A 14,710-nucleotide genomic window follows, 5' to 3' on the forward strand; every position below is an offset into this window, starting at 1 on the left:
AATATGTTTAGACCATAATCTATTAAAAAACAAACTGGAACTGAGGCCTCATATTACTTTGTTACTGGTGTCCCTTGTTCATAGAAGCAAAAACTTTCCAGTTAAAATCTGCAGCCGTGGCCAGCCTATGTTTCAGCTTGACCCCAGTGAATCATCAAAGCAAGGCCAGGTGGGCCACCATGGAGCACAGATTATGGTCATAAATAACGTTTGCTGACACAGCAGAGGGCTGATTAAGAGAACCCACACTATCCCCAGGGGTCCTTGGTTTAGGGTAAGGTTAAAAGAAGAATTCAAGAGGCACAATAGGGAGGTTAATGCAGCTGTCTTTTTTTTTTTTTTTTTCTGGTTCTGCTACATATTTTTTCATGATCAACCAAAGTGAAAGATTTTTACAAATTGTCTTCTCACAAGCTACTAAAGCATTTCCAGGACAAGGACTATGTCATAGGTAAGTTGCTAGCACACAGTAGGGACAGCATGAATAGTTCACTTTGAGAAAGCCAACAGTGATGAACACATCTGGGAAGCCAGTGGCCCCAAAGGGAACATTACTAACTGTGGCATCATTAGAGGTTGGCCCTGAGACACATTTGTCATCACCAGTAAGTTTTCAGACTCCCACTGACCTTTGAGATACAAAACAGGTGATCCTGAGCTGCTCCTCTTTGACCCACATTTTGCTTTTATATTGTCCAATAAATATACCGTGTCCAGGCATTGCACACACATGCACGCACACACACACATGCATGCACACATACACACTGAGCATTGTTGTTGAAGATTATGCACAACAGCAACAATTAATTAAGCACCTCATTTTAGGAATACTATCTTTACTCCTCACTTAACCTTCTCAGATTGGTACCATTATTTCCATTTTTAGATTAGAAAAGCACAGCACAGTGACTCCCAACATCAAGTCTATCTACAAGACACTAATTTTAAAAAACCTATAAATAAATTGCAGAAAGATCAGTAGAGGGAGGGGTAGAGGGGGAGGGAGGGAGAAGGAGAAGTGCTCAGGACTCAATTAGAGCAAATTATATTCCACGCTTTTGTGATTATGTTAAAATGTATCTTAATGTTATGCATAACTAGAAAGAATCAATAAAAAAGAAGGAAGAAAGAAAAAAAAAAGGTAAGGTCATTTACCCAAGGCCAGATGACTAATAGAGGCTTCCACAAGCTCGAACGCAGGCACACCAAGTCTGCCTCCAGAATCTACCCTCAGTCTCTTTTCAGGTGGGAAAGAGGGCACGGTCACCCTGCAGAATTAGGAGGCTTGTGGTGGGAAGAGGAACACTGAAAAGAAGCTCTAGAAAGGAAGTCAGGGGGTCTAGTTCCTAGTCCCAGTTAAGAACACAAACTAGCTCTTGACCTCAGACAAGCCTTCCCTGACCTGTAAAAATAACACCTAAAGAATCTCTAGTTTTCTATAAATTTTGAACCTTCTCTTGGAGTTTCATCGAGGGAGAGGATGGCCTCATTTTTTTTAAAGCATTAGTCTTTTGTTTGTTTTGTTTTGTCTTGTTTTTAGTTGTAGATGGACACAATAGCTTTATTTTATTTATTGTTAAGTGGTGCTGAGGTTTGCACCCAGTGCCTCCACATGCTAGGCATGCGCTCTACCACTGAGCTGCAGCCCCAGCCCCAGATATCCTCATTTTGTAGACAGTAGCCCCCCCCCCCCCTTGGTAGAGCAGTAGATGGCTGCCAAAGGGGAAATGGCTGCTGCTTAGAAGCTTAGGACAGCTGCCCCAGCACACAGCAGCTGACTTCTATTTTGGAGGCTCCTCCTCTTCTGCTCTTTTCTGAGAGCCAATATCCTGATCACTGTTGTCTTTGCCTTGAAAGTATCAAAAGGAAGTTCTCTCAGTGCTGAAATGCCCCAGAGGTTTCCTCTGCCTCTCCCACACCCCCTGTAAGCATCAGACTCCTCAACATGTATGGAGTCTCGCTCCACCCTCTCGTCAAACACCCTCCATGGTAGCCACATGCCTTGCCATTTCACAAGAAACCCCTTTCATCTTGACGTATCTCCACTTTTTGGAAAAGACTTTGTCCTTGGGAGCTGACACCTGCAGCTATTTAACTTCAGCACACAGGTCTAAAATGTCCATGGGTGCATTGGCATCCTCCCAGTGGCGCTGTTAATTATCCTGGCATGGTTAATTACTCACGCTAATTGCTTTGCTGTCTCGGCTCTCCCTCCTGCCTCATGTTTCCATTGGAGGTGATGCTTTTCAAAGCTTTTCCCACCTCTTCTTCCTTGGTCCTCCCAGTAACCCTAGGAGTGTAAAACAGCGCATCTTCCCAAACAATGGGCGTGTCCTGAGGAGAAGACCAACTCTGCATTCCTGGCTCTGGAGTGAGGTACTAGCAGACCTCTTTGCTTGCCTCTCTTCTTGCCTGCCTCTCTTCTTCTCTGCCTTTCCACGCCCTGTCCCTGCAACCCCTCTCTCCTCTGCACGCTGACAACCATACTTGGTCACTCCCATCCACCAGGGGGGTCCATTCTCCCCTACTCACACACACAGTGTAATTGAGATCAGATAAAAAAAAAAAAAAACCAGACAAGACACAGCGGTGTGCTCCTGTTGTCCCAGCTAGTCAGGAAACTGAAGCAGGAGGATCACTTGAGCCCAGGAATTAGAGACCAGCCTGGGCAACACAGCCAGACCCTGTCTCTTTAAGGAAAAAAAAAAAAGTCTCCTTTCTGCTTGCTCCAAACAAATAAGGCCAGTTTCCATTTTCGCCAAATATTCAGGTAGTTATCACCACTGCAATGCAGAAGACAAAGGCAGAAGACTTGCTTGAGTCCACCCAGGGTACCCAGGCTCCGGCTGTAGAGCCAGCTGCACCTGCACATTGTACTGACCACACAGCCAGCCTTTATGAATCCCAAGGCACCTCAGCCAGGGCTGTATGCCCAAGCCAGCATTTCTGTGTCTTTTCCTTCCTGCTGGGGTTCCTGGACCCTGAGCCTGCAGCACCAATCCTTATCTAAGTCTCGGAGGAAGAATAGCCAGGTTGGGCCTGCCCTTCAAAGGCATTTTCTGGATCATTAGCATTCCCACACCCTGCTGTGCCTTCAGGCCTTTTGCCTGTTGAAGACACTGGTCCCTGTTCTCAGGGTTTCAAACACCATTTCTGTCTTCTAAAGGAAGAACAATTGGCCCCTCCAGCAAGCTCAGCTCCCCAGGGAAATCACAGGAGATTAGGGCAAAGAGGAAGAAGGATGAAGGGCGAGTGAGGCCTTTGATTCAGATTCAGCCTTTAGCAGAAGAATCCAGAGGGAGAGTCGGGCCACAGAACCACAAGAGCAACTCTGACCAGCCTGAAAACCCATCTCTCCTTCCATGTCTTGGGGTCAGTTTTCCCTTCTCTGTGTTTGGCTGAGCTGCTGTGGGCTTGGACAGCTGCTGCCCACCAGTAGCCACATCTCCACTCTTACCTGAAATAGCAGAGGAGGCAGGAAGGAGCTCGCACATCCTAGTCCCAGCTCTGAAGGCACAGTGAATGAATGAACAGTGCTGCCCTGGCCCTGTCTCAGACACACTCCTGCGTACCCCTCTCCAAGAGTGAAGAAGGGAAAACACAACAGCTGAATTTGGTGTGTGTGTGCACTGTGGTACTAGCCAATGTCATGCCCTGGCTCCTGGGCCTCCAGCCGAAGTTACAGGTCACACTCCCAGCCTGGACCATTTCCTACTGAGCCAACCAGGAGCTCAGCCTATGGCAGCCACTCGAAGCACGTGCTCTGTGAAATTTCAAATGGAAAGATAGCAGAGGAGAGGAGACCAGGACAGGTGGAGTCAGCAAGGCAGGGCTCGGGTAGCCTGGACTCTTCTTTGACCTTGGGGAGTGAGTGTCAAAGGTGCAGTTGGCTCAGGAAACACCAAGGAGCAAAGAACAGAGAGGGTCTATGCAAGTCCCTGTCCAGTTTGGCTTATCCAAAGCCTCGGTTTCCCCATCTCCAGTTGTGGCTGAATACACCATCCCTGTGTCCTCAGGTTATCGTGAGCACCAAATGAAACAATGTCATGCCATTGCTTCAATGCCACATACTTCTGTATTTGTTTTGTAATGAGCAGAAAAAGAACTGTGTGTCTCCCAGAGTCCTAATGGACATGGCCCAAATAGTGAATGTCTTAGGAGAAAGTAAATCCCGTGATGCTGTGTGAGTCAGGAAGGCTTCCTGAAGGCTACAGGGCTGGGTGGGAAAGAAGGGTCTTGTGAATGTGGAGGAGCAGAAGGGGGGGTTTCAAGAGCTTGCAGAAGGCAAAGACTCCTAGGAGGTGCACGGTCCCTAATAAGCACACTGCAGGTATCAGGCTGTCCATCAAACGGTGTCAGAGCAGGCTGAGCTGCGCATGGCATAGTCTGCAAGCAGAGATTACAGGGCCCAGTGCCTGGATCAGAAGGGAAATGCTGAAAGATGGAAAAATGAAACCAGATGGATAGAGTGAGGCCATATGACAAAGAGCCTTGGGAGGCAGCCTGAAGATTCTTCATGGCAAGTGACAATGAAGTGATTGATGAAGTTGCTTTTCTCTCTGTGCCCATCGCCCCGTCTCCGCTTCCCCTCAAATAATCAACAACTTGGTGTTTCAACAAAGCATGGCGCACCTTTCTTGTAAGGCTCAATTTATTTTTTCTCAGGCAAAAGAAATCTTAGGAATCTCCCTTCGAGCCCCCCAGCAGATGCAGATCCAGGCTTTGTTGGAAAAACCTCAGTAATGAGCACTACCTCATTTCTCCTGGCAGCAGGGCCATGTGGGAAATGTTACTGTCATTAGGGCAAAATCTTCCCCCAGGTCTCCTTCCTGGTGCATTTGCCTTGTGGCAGGCGCTGTCTTCCTCTCGTGGGAGGAGACTTCAGGTAGTGGAAGATGGTGATGAGGCCTCCTAGCATAGCTTTTCTAAATTCAACCTGTCAGCTTTCTTCCCCTGTTCTCTGTAAGTCATAGAACATGGTCCTTCACCATCCGAGATCTCCCTTTGGCTGCTGCCCACCTTTAAATGTGGTCCTGAGCCCTGAGCCTCTGTCTTAATCCTGACTGGTCCAGAGGAGAGAGAAACTTGGCCTCCCTGGTTCTTTGTCCAACGCAAAGCAATGCTGCTTGGTGAATGATGTGGGCAATTACAGTAGCCAGACAGACCAAGGCCACCATCCACAGCCCCGCAAGGAGGACAAAACAACCGCAGAAGTCCAGCAAGTTGGGAGATTAATTAAAGGATTTACCCAGAAGGGGGCAGGCTGATTGATACTCTGACAGCTGCCCTTAAACTCATTCATGAAATTATGGAACTGAAGAGGCACCATGGGGTTGGGATGGGAACTAAAATGACTCATTTCACATAAATGCCATTAATGGAGGCAGCCTAGAAATTTAAGGCAGCAATTTACTTGCTTGCTGAACGGAAAGACAAGTCTCAGACCCTTCTGGAGAAGTATTGCTCCTTGCTCAAGATGGCTCACCCTCTGTGGGTCCCTGCATCCTTCAGGCTAGTGCTGGGCCCCTGTGGCAACTCCTTGCAGGAAATCTTACCTGGATCAAAATTATCTTGAGTAGCAGAAAGCAGTGAAGGGGGAGACAGAGCCAAGAGAAGAGAAACTGAGAGTGAATCATGAGCTCTATAAAACTGTCGTAAACAAAGAAAAAGTAAAAGGTTCAGAGCTTATCCACAACGGAACTTTTGGATTCCAGACAAAGGAGGAAGCATAGGGTCTGTGCTGGGCTATAATGCCTTTCTGACCAAGATGGGCTTTCAGCCTCTCTGTGACGTGAGTCATTGGCACATGAAAAGGCGAGGCAGCACTGGATGGCAGGAAGAGGTTGTCTACCCGTGTCTCTGGGCAATTCACTAACCCTCTCTGGACTTTAACATTCTTACCTATAAAACGAAAGGCTGGCCTACCATCTTACAGACCTCTTCTGAGTCTGTGCTGCAGGTCTGATTAAGAGCTCCACTTTTTATTGGGGAAACTGAGACACAGAGGTAAGAAGTATCAAGACCACATAACTCCAAAATGGAAGAGACAGGATTCAAACTCCAACCACGTAGCTCAGAGTTCATGCTCCTAAGTATGCTGTTCTGCTTCCTGCTCTCCCTGTCTTCCCAGGATTGTTAGCAGGGAGGCCCAGGGCAGGAGGGTTAAATAAGGACATCTTTCCAGGACTGCCACCTCCACTCTCTGCCCTTCTCCTCTTAGTGACCCAAGCACATTCTCAGGTCTCTTTCATTCCCTTCGTCTTTTGTGTGATTAGGAAAGGGCTTTATAAATTCATCTAATATGTACAGGGACTGAGAGGATAGACTTGGCATCAGGTCTACCTGGGTTCAAATCCTGGATCTTGTTAGCTGCTGGTTTTGAATAAGTGACTGAATTCTCTAAGCCTCAATTTCATCATCATAAAATTGGCACATATAATATGTCCCTTATGGAGTTAAGTCAGTTAATGTATGTAAATTACATGAAAGGTAGCTGGTATATGTAGTGAATGATCAAAAACAAAACTGCTATTAATATTAATAATATTGTTATTAAGGTAGAAATGACTGATAATGCTGTTGTAATACTCTGAGGAGACAAGATTTTAAAATGACTGGGCTAGACTGGAGAGGGATTAGGGACACACATCATCCTGTGGGTGACCATCTGCTAAACCTTGGGAGCTAGAATAATATCCCCTATTCAATCTAAAAGTGGTAATATGCCTAAAGAATTGGGCTTCTAAAGGAGTCCTAAACAGAAAGGCCACCACAGCCCATGACCAGAAGATCCCTGTCTCGTCCCCAATGGTTGCATGTGAGGTGTGCTTTCCCTTTGGGCTGCCTAACTCCCCCTATGCGATCAGACGTCCTGAGCACCTGCATGTGTTCCATGCTGCCCTGTCACCCCTAGTGAAGATGGGTAGGGAAAAGAAGGTGAGGGATATGCCAGAGTCCAGAAATCTGTTGGATGCTGCCCAACTCGTCCCTGGCTCTTCTCACCTCTCCTCGCTTTCCCTCAGCCCCCTGGATTAACGGAAGTGGCCTGACCCCATGGGACCATAATGGTGGAGAGAAATTTTCTGCTTGGGAGCACTGGATGTTTATGGCCTGCTGAGTTCACAACGACCCTTGTTTTCTTCTTTGGATTATGGCTGCAGATCAAGGGCAGGCATTTATGCCTCCTCCCAGTTTATAGCAGTAATAATGATTATTACACTGGCACATCATGCTTATATTGTGCCTTTTTAATAAGGCCATTTTGTTTGGCTTCTTAATATTTAATCCTGTTTTATATTTACTTTCTGATGGCTTAAAATCAACCCAGTTTTAATTGCTTATGTGGAGGAGCTCAAGCTGGGCTGGGCTGACAGGAAGTTGTTGAGAAGGTTCTGGAAGCAGGTAGTACCTTTCTCTGTGACCTTTCCACCCAGGCAGACTTTTGTGCCTGGGTACCCCTTTGTTCCCTCTCTCTTCTTTTTCTCTCTCACTGTCTCTTTCCTATTTTTCTACAATCTAGTTTCCCCCCCCCCCCCCCCCTCTCTCTCTCTCTCTCTTACCTTCCCTCAGAAGAGACCTTCCTTATCTAGCTTGGTTCAGCCAGGCAAGAGCAAAGAAAATGAGACCCAAAATTACGTGATTCTTCAAAGCTTAGGAGCTATTGAGAGTCAGGGGCAAGAAAAGGACCATTGTGGTACTTCCGTGACTCACAGCACCAGGGAGATCCCTGAGATTTCTAAGATTCTGGGGTGGTCAAAATCCGTGAAGGGCTCCTTCACTATCACTGTCACTGTCACTGTGGCCATCTGTTTGATCTATCACACTGAAGAAAAATAGTGAGGAATAATTTCCCATGCTGTTTTTTCTGCAAGGGAAAAGTAAATCAGAAGGAACATGTCTTAGTTCCTTCCAAAAGAGCAGTAACTACAATCGGAATGTCTGATTCCACCTGCCATGGGGTAAGGCAGCCCTGTTGTAGTACCTGCATCACCAGTTCTTGTCAATCATTCGCCCCTTGGACATGGATTTGAGTAAAGCTATTCCAGAGGCTGCCTAACATGGCCAGGAGAGCCCTGGACCCAGAATTAGATATTCTCTGCCACGTACTAGATCTAACCTTAAGCACCTAACTTCAAGTTGGTGGTGAATGAGAATAATGACATATGCCTTCCTGCTCCAGAAGGACCACTCTGTCAGGGTCCTCACGAGAACAGAGGGTACTGTTAAACTGGATGGGTTAGGAGGGTTAGACAAAGTTGCAGGCAGGGTTTGAGGAAGTCAGCGAGGGACAGTGCAGCACCCTGTTGTAGCAACTATGGGAGCTGTTACCACTACAGGCCTGAAGGTCCAAAGAGAGGAAGCAGTTTTCAGAGTCAGAAGGCAGCTTTGGGAGAGGGCCATGTGACCGGACTCATGGCCTTTGGCAGCAAGATGCAGCCAATCTACGCCAACCCTGCATGCTGGAGCCAGGGGTGAGTGCCCAGCATCCCTTTCTCAGGCCCACCCATTGGCCAACCCAGCAGGAGGCCCAGTGAAGGAGAATTTCTTGATACAGTTTACAGAGGTCAAATCCAGGGTACAGGCCATGGTTCGGAAGATGGAGACCAATACAAGATATATAGGGAACATATTAAAATTCCATAGAGATGTAAGTTGTGACTAGTTCCTCAGGATCAGAAAAGGAGTCCACAGAATTCTAAGGTAGTCTGTGGCCTTGAGAACGTTAAAGTTCAGTCAGGGAGACAAACTTAATACTGTGAAATAAAACAAACTTTAAGAAAAAAAAGTTTAAATTTAGTTTTAATATTAGCAAATGTTTATATACTAGCCATTTTACAAATTTCTTTTTACAAATATTATTCCACTTAACCCTTACCCAAAGCTCTTGGAGTAAATAATATCATTGTCTCCTTTTTATAGATGAGAGAACTTGGGTTCAGAAAGGTTAAGTCACTTACCCAGTCACTTGGCTGAGAGAGACTGGATCTAAAACTTGATTCCAGGTTTTTGCTTAAACTTCTCAGATGCCCAAGAATGGGTCCTAATTAGAATAAGATATATCCCATGCTTATCTAATTTTATCAAAATGATTTCTACTGTCATGTATAACTTAAAAAAAAGTAAATAAAAAAATAAAAATTCTCAGATCCCAGTATTTCAGGAGATCAGAAGAGGGGACTTAGTGGGCAATGGAGGGTTCTGGAAGCTGCTACAGACTAGAACTGGGCTTCCAGGAATGGATGAGATTTGAGTGGATCAGGGATTACAACTCTTTCTACGAAGGGTCAGGCAGTAAACATTTTTAGGCTTTTCCGTTCCCACAGTTTCAGTTCTTTCCTGTAGCTCTGCAGCTCTGGTCTGTAGAATGGAAGTTTGCTGACTCCTGCTAGGAGAGGAGGGGGTCAGGCACTCCAGGGAGAAGACATGGTATATGACACCATATGAACAAAAGCCCAGAATAAAGATGGAATAAAGATGGCACAGTCAAGGGACAATGAGGAGTGCAGCCTGACTTGGCTGGAGAGTTTCTGCAGGAAGCAACAGGAAATGAGGATGGAGAGATGACACTTTAGTCCCCTGGGGTGCCTAATACAGTGCCACAGACTTCAGCAACAGACAATGACTTTCTCACAGTCCTGGACCAGAAGTCTGAGATCAAGGTGCAGGTGAGGTTGGTTCCTCATGAGCCGTGAGGCAAGGATCAGTTCTAGGCCTGTGCTCTTGGCTTAAAGATGGCTGTCTTCTCCTGAGTCTTCATGAGGTCTTCCCTAGGTATGTGTCTGTGTCCAAATTTCTTCTTATAAGGGCGCCAATTATATTAGATTAGGGCCCACCCTTGGGACCTCAGTATAGTTTAATTACTTCTTTAAGACCCTATCTCCAAGTACAGTCACATTACGAGGTACAGGGCTTTAGGATATGTAAATTCTGGGAGACATAATTCAACCCATAACAGATAGATAGCCAAACTATAGGGAGTTTTGGATTCCAGATTACAGTGAGGCAGGAAATTGGATTTCTTTTGCTTGGTTATAATTCTGATTAGTACTTTGAGAAAACAAATACTAGTTAATACTCATATCATAAAAGGGGCATCTGGCCAAGTCAACAACAGGCCAGGTTCCATCAGAAGAGCATGGGAGCCTCGGCAATAGGGTCCCAGAAGGCTGGCTGTCCCAGGACTCAGCCTTTGGCTCCTTATAGCATCCACCACACACCACGGATGTTCAGGTTGGGTGAGAAACGCCTTCAGCTCCTTCAGCTTCCACTCCAGCTGCTGCTAGGGGTGCCTGGTCCTGATGCCTCAACCCCTTCCCAACAGGGGAGCTAAAAGGTGGATAGTAGTGGATGTTCTCTGAGCTTGGGTAACAGGCTACCAGCTGTTGTGCATAATGAAAACCGGGCATTTCTCTTAGAAAATGTCCAGCTATTCCTACCAACTGCCACATAAGGTCTTCCCAATGCCCCATCCCTGGGACAAAGCCAGAGCTGTTTTGGGCAACCAGAGTTTTCAGAATGAGGCAGATTTCACCACCTCTCCTCAAATTCATCCCTCCTTTTCCCACATGGAATTTTGCTGTGATGCCTCTCCAGGAGTCAGGATCCAGAAAGACAGGGCAGGCCCATATTTCAGATGCAGATGGTTCTCCACGTATCTCCTCCCCAGCTTCCAGGATGGGAAGGAAGGGAGAAAGAGAGAGAAAAGGGAGGATTGCCTAGAAGATTTTGTTTGCTATTTCCTTTGTGATTTATTGCCAGGTAACCTTAGTGACTTTTTTCTTCTTTATCAAAATACAAATTGCTCTCTCAAAACACTTACTAAAACCCCTTCCAGAGTCATTTTTTATTCACACGGATGGGTTTGGTCATTTTGGACACACACCTTATGTCATGTGGTCATCGTGGGGGCTAAGTGAGACCTGATTCCTTTTTAAGGAAAATATGAGGGTTGATGTCCTGGCCCAGCCTGGAGCAGAGCCACCACAAGGAGATTTATTTTAGGTAATTGAAGGAGTTGTCCAGAGTCAGTCATTAGTTTTACAGAGAGTTCAGTTCTTACAGGGGAAGATAACGATGGTGTGTTGTGAGCCTCTTTCTCTGGTGACCACAGCTGCAGACATCCAGGCCAACTGGGCTGCCTAAATATCACCTGGTGTTTCATGGGAGATTCCCTCAATCAGATGTATAAGCCCTCGGGAATTACAAACCCAGACATACCAAGGAATGCCAAACCTGACCGTGCCTAGAGCTAATGTCCCTCTCTCAAATCACAGGGTGATCTGTGTGGTTTTCAGTGTCAGGAGATCAATATGCACACAACTGTTTTCCAAGCAGGCCAGGGGGAGACGATAGCTGTGAACCCCTATTTCTATAGAAATAGCCTTACTAAGCACCACTTAAGCAGGAGTGGCCACCAAAAGTAGATGTTTCGGGGAGAGGGAGGGCATGATTAATTCAAGGATGTAATCAATTATGGGCAAGATGGAGTTTCCACTGGGCATGGTGGCTCCCTGCAATTAGAAAAGCTGAGGCAGGAGGATTCCTTGAGTCCAGGAGTTTGGGGTCAGCCTGGGCAACATAGGAAAACCTTATTTGTTAAATGAAAAGGAAAGAAAGAAAAAGAAAAAAGATGGAGTCTATACATCTCTTTTAGCCATTGATGATATTACTGAAAATGCAATGTTGAGAAGCCAAGGGACAGGACAGCCCAGAAACCCACATTTGGTCCATAGTACCTAGTACCAGTGAAATAAGAAAGTCAGAAAACAATCTTTCTCTTTGCTTCTCTTTCTCAGCATTTTCCTTCCAAAATCTGACGTGTTTTACAGAGGTGTGTTACCCTGACATTGCCTGCTGATGATCAGACAGTAGGTAGCCTTTAGGGAAAAGGTGCCCCGGGACACCTGAATTATTTACGGTCTTTGTCTCATCAGTTGAGTGGCCAAAGGAGGGGTATGGCTTTTCATTTTCATCCATAGGATAAGTAGCCAGCATTTATGATCCCAAACTTTGAACAGTTTGGCCATTCAGTTTCCTGTAAGTTCCCCTTCAAATCAGCTATGATGTTGCTATCTAATCCCTTACTATTAGAACCACAAACTCCGTCTTCATCCATTTTGTTCCCCCAGGTGTTCATGGGACTCAGCACTAACATACTGCTCTTCCCAGGGAGATAATGTTCATTTCAGCATGAACCTTGAGTAGAATGACTTGACCCAAGAAGCAGATTTAATGGAGGCACCGAGGGCATCAGGGAAATGAGTGAGAGGGTCTTCAGATCACTAGGCACATAGGTAGCTGCAGCTGTGCCCACACGAAAGACCAGCCATGGCCAAATTCACTTGTGTGCTAAATGGCCGTGTATGTTTCTGCCTCTTCCTTTGGTTTTAAAAATTACCATACAGTTATTTCTGAAAAGGAGCAAGAGGAGGCACTCTTGCTGTCAAAGCCAAACGCTGGACAGTGCCTCTGTTCAAGAGGTCTCAAGGTGTCCTGGCCTCCATCACTGACTAGGACTCCTGTCCCTGCAGAAAAACCACATGAACAGACAGGACTTGGTGACTAGAAGGCTTCTTATGTTTACCCTTTTACACGTCCAAACAGAAGACCCTTCATTGAGAGATGCTTATTTGAGTGCCTGTCTTCATTCTAAATTGAGGCATGCTGCTCTCTAGAAGGGTAGCCTGAACCAAGTCATTCATATCCACTTTTGACTCTTGGTGCTTTTTCCATATATTTTATAAAAAAATAGAAATATTTTTAAATATTTTTAATTTGTTCTAATTAGTTATGCATGACAGTAAAATGCATTTTGACACATCGTACATAAATGGACCATTTCTGGTTCTTCTGGTTCTTCTGGTTGTACACAATGTAGAGTTATACAGGTCATGTAATCATATATGTACAAAGGGTAATAATGCATATAGGACTTTTAAAAAGGAAAAAAAAAGTACTGTACTGATTGTGAAGTTTCTGTTTTTTCCTCACTTTCTGTTTTAAAGACAAGTGTATTTGAGTCATGGCCCTTTACATGAGTTAAAATAAGTCCCACCCCTTCCTAACATGAGCCAATCTTCAGAATTTCCACTAACAAGTCACGTTCAAGGAAGTTCACTACACATAATCTGAGTTTCAGAAAATGATGGAAGAGAGAAAAAAAGAAAGCCCTAAAACTTGGACTGATCTGCAGACCTTTCCTTGGGGCTTCAGGGTACCCCTACCCATTTCTCCTGGGGCACGTGCTTTCTTGCTGGACAGGAGGCTGATTTCCCACCTCCATTTGCTGCTGCTCCTCATTAATAGACTGGGATTATGCTGCATCCATCACTGTTCCCAACACCCTCCTCTATGGCCTCTCTAAGGTGCCATTGCTTCTAGTTTTGTTGGATGAAGTGGGGAAAATCTCTGAGGAATCAGCTAAAGGCCATCCAGAACTCAAGGCCATTGCAGAATGCAGAACACCCCCTTCCTTTGCAGCACAGTGTCTTGACACCTCCTTCCACTGCCTCTTCTTCATCTAAGCCCAGACCTGGTAGGAACAAGGGTACAGAATTCTTCTCCCTTATTTCCAACCTTCCTCAAAACCCACCCACCCACAGGCAGCTTCACATCTGCTGTGCCTGTTTAAATTGATTAAAAGTAGATACAGTGCCAGAGAGGGCAGCGCCATTGCACCTTGGCCTTTCCCTGGAATTTGCCTCTTTCTCCCCAACTGCAGCTCCCTGGCAGTGCTTGCGCAGAATAACTCAGCACTGAGATTGTCCAAAGGCACAGGGAAAATGGCGGGGAAATTTGCCATCACCATTCCCAGAAAGACCCATGTATGGCTTTGTTCATTTCTTAAGCTCCCAGTTTGGCTTCAACATTGGACAGTTGCCTTACCGCATACCTCCTTATTACTGTAGTAATCAATTATATACTCTTACTTAGAATTAACATGATGAGTACTTCTCCGCTCAATTCCACTCATACAATCACAATAACTATGCTAAAAAATCAACAGCAGAAGAAATTCCTAGAAGAGGTTATACCAGGGTTAAGAGATATTCTTAGTAGTGAAGTAAACCAAATCTTCTTTCTTGCAGCCAAAGAACTTCACACCAAAAACTGAGTTGTGCATAAACATGCTAACACCAAGCATTACAAGTTTTTGACAAAATAATTTTGACCATAATTATATAATTTTCTCTTTTAATGCCCAGTATTGAGATGTAAAAAAATGAAAATCATTCTTCTCTTAGGCAAAGTTCCATTAATATTGTAAATGTCTTCAAATATTAGTTACTAATAGACAGAATAAATAAAATACTGCATTACCCTATGGAAGACTTTTAAAAGTAAATAAAAGTAGATACAAAAGGTAATTTAGCTACTCTATATTAAAGTAGACTCTCAGATTAACTCCCTTTAAAAGAAAACAAGAAATGAAATGCATTGCTCATTCAAAAGGAGTGTAAAATGGGGCTGGGATGTAACTCAGTAGCAAAGCATTTGCCTCACATTCACAAGTTTTGGGTTCGATCCCCAGTTCCAAAAAAAAAAAGAAAGAAAGAAAAGTGCATAAAATGAATATATATTGCTCAAAGAACAATAAAAATAAAATTTGTGAAAAGAAATATGAACAAATACATATATGTTTTTGGATGTGATTGGAGTAAATCAACTGATGATCTTCACTGAAGAGAACACGATGATTTAACTGGAT

At 44.9% G+C, this 14,710-nt stretch overlaps 1 protein-coding gene and 1 pseudogene across 25 annotated transcripts in view; both read left to right on the plus strand.

Annotated features, from left to right (window-relative positions):
* Positions 1-14,710, plus strand: part of Cacna1c (calcium voltage-gated channel subunit alpha1 C) — a 707,547-nt gene that overhangs the window by 554,322 nt on the left and 138,515 nt on the right. The gene's annotated exons all lie outside the window — the stretch shown is intronic.
* LOC143397316 (phosphatidylinositol N-acetylglucosaminyltransferase subunit P pseudogene) lies at positions 7,938-14,116 on the plus strand (annotated as a pseudogene).

This window comes from Callospermophilus lateralis, chromosome 4, assembly GCF_048772815.1.
Source record: "Callospermophilus lateralis isolate mCalLat2 chromosome 4, mCalLat2.hap1, whole genome shotgun sequence".
In the NCBI taxonomy this organism is placed as follows: domain Eukaryota; kingdom Metazoa; phylum Chordata; class Mammalia; order Rodentia; family Sciuridae; genus Callospermophilus; species Callospermophilus lateralis.